The sequence below is a fragment of the Rhinopithecus bieti genome, unplaced genomic scaffold (genome assembly GCF_001698545.2).
Source record: "Rhinopithecus bieti isolate Rb0 unplaced genomic scaffold, ASM169854v2 scaffold_15146, whole genome shotgun sequence".
NCBI lineage: Eukaryota > Metazoa > Chordata > Mammalia > Primates > Cercopithecidae > Rhinopithecus > Rhinopithecus bieti.
In genome coordinates this window covers 1429232-1431127 of record NW_016808195.1, presented here as the reverse complement: position 1 = coordinate 1431127, position 1896 = coordinate 1429232, and the positions used below count along the sequence as shown (strand labels likewise).

The window sequence follows — 1896 nt, the reverse complement described above, 5'->3', positions numbered from 1 at the left end:
AACTTTTTTTATTTTTTTTTTTTTTTTTTTGAGTGCTAGTTAAATTCACCAGTGTTGTTGTTGTTTTTGTTTGCTTTGTTTTGTTTTTTTTAAAAAAAAAAACCTTTGTAAAATAGCATCAAAATCAAGATTGTGCTCTGGTTCAGGAAGGTGAATATGATTTAATTAAGATCAATTTTTTTAAGTGCCTATATTGCATTGTAGGTAAGAATAGGGACTTTGGAATTTGACAGATCTGGGTTTGAATTGGGGTTCTGCAAATTACAATCCATATGACCTTGGGTAAATTAATTCACCTCTCTGAGCCTGTTTCCACATCCATAAAATAAAATTATATCTATATCAAAGAGTTTTTCTTTTCTAAGATTAAGTGTCAGCATACACAAAGCCCTTAGCACAGCAACTGGCAAAGAGGAAATATTCAGTTAACAGTGGCTTCTGCTATTAGGATAATTGTTACTCTTATTCCTCAACTTTGGTTCAGGATAAGAATTTTACTGCAATTCTGATCCCATATCAGACCACTAGTCTTCTCACAAAATAAGAGTCATAATGGCAGCAAGCCTGGGGGAGGGGCGCCCGCCATTGCTGAGGCTTGAGTAGGTAAACAAAGTGGCCAGCAAGCTCGAACTGGCTGGAGTCCACCACAGCTCAAGGAGGCCTGCCTGCCTCTGTAGACTCCACCTCTGGGGACAGGGCATAGCCAAACAAAAGGCAGAAGAAACCTCTGCAGATTTAAATGTCCCTGTCTGACAGCTTTGACGAGAGTAGTGGTTCTCCCAGCGTGGAGTTTGAGATCTGAGAATGGACAGACTGCCTCCTCAAGTGGGTCCCTGGTCCCCAAGTAGCCTAACTGGGAGGCACCCCAAGTAGGGGCAGACTGACACCTCACACAACCAGGTACCCCTCTGAGATGAAGGTTCTAGAGGAACGATCAGACAGCAACATTTGCTGTTTAGCAATATTTACTCTTCTGCAGCCTCCGCTGCTGATACCCAGACAAACACCATCTGGAATGGACCTCTAGCAAACTCCAAGAGACCTGTAGCTGAGGGTCCTGACTGTTAGAAGGAAAACTAACAAACAGAAAGGACATCCACACCAAAACCCCATCTGTACATCACCATCATCAAAGACCAAAGGTAGATAAAACCACAAAGATGAGGAAAAAACAGAGCAGAAAAGCTGAAAATTCTAAAAATTGGAGCGCCTCTCACCCTCCAAAGGAACGCAACTCCTCGCCATCAACAGAACAAAGCTGGACGGAGAATAACTTCGATGAGTTGAGAGAAGAAGACTTCAGATGATCAAATTTCTCAGCTAAAGGAGGAAGTTCGAACCCATTGCAAAGAAGCTAAAAACTTTGAAAAAAGATTAGACGAATGGCTAACTAGAATAACCAATGTAGAGAAGTCCTTAAATGACCTTATGGAGCTGAAAACCTTGGCATGAGAAGTATGTGACAAATGCACAAGCTTTAGTAACTGATTCGATCAACTGCAAGAAAGGGTATCAGTGATTGAAGATCAAATGAATGAAATGAAGCAAGAAGAGAACTGTAGAGAAAAAAGAACAAAAAGAAACAAAGCATCCAAGAAATATGGGACTATGTGAAAAGACCAAATCTACGTCTGATTGATGTACCTGAAAGTGACAGGGAGAATGAAACCAAGTTGGAAAACACTCTGCAGGATATTATCCAGGAGAACTTCCCCAGACTAGCAAGGCAGGCCAACATTCAAATTCAGGAAATACAGAGAACGCCACAAAGATACTCCTCCAGAAGAGCAACTCCAAGACACATAATTGCCAGATTCACCAAAGTTGAAATGAAGGAAAAAATCTTAAGGGCAGCCAGAGAGAAAGGTCGGGTTACCCACAAAGGGAAGCCCATCC

The 1896-nt window shown here is 41.4% G+C and overlaps 1 protein-coding gene across 2 annotated transcripts in view; it reads left to right on the top strand.

Annotated features, from left to right (window-relative positions):
- ATP10B (ATPase phospholipid transporting 10B (putative)) overlaps positions 1-1896 on the top strand; it is a 282819-nt gene that overhangs the window by 183624 nt on the left and 97299 nt on the right. The window lies entirely within an intron of this gene.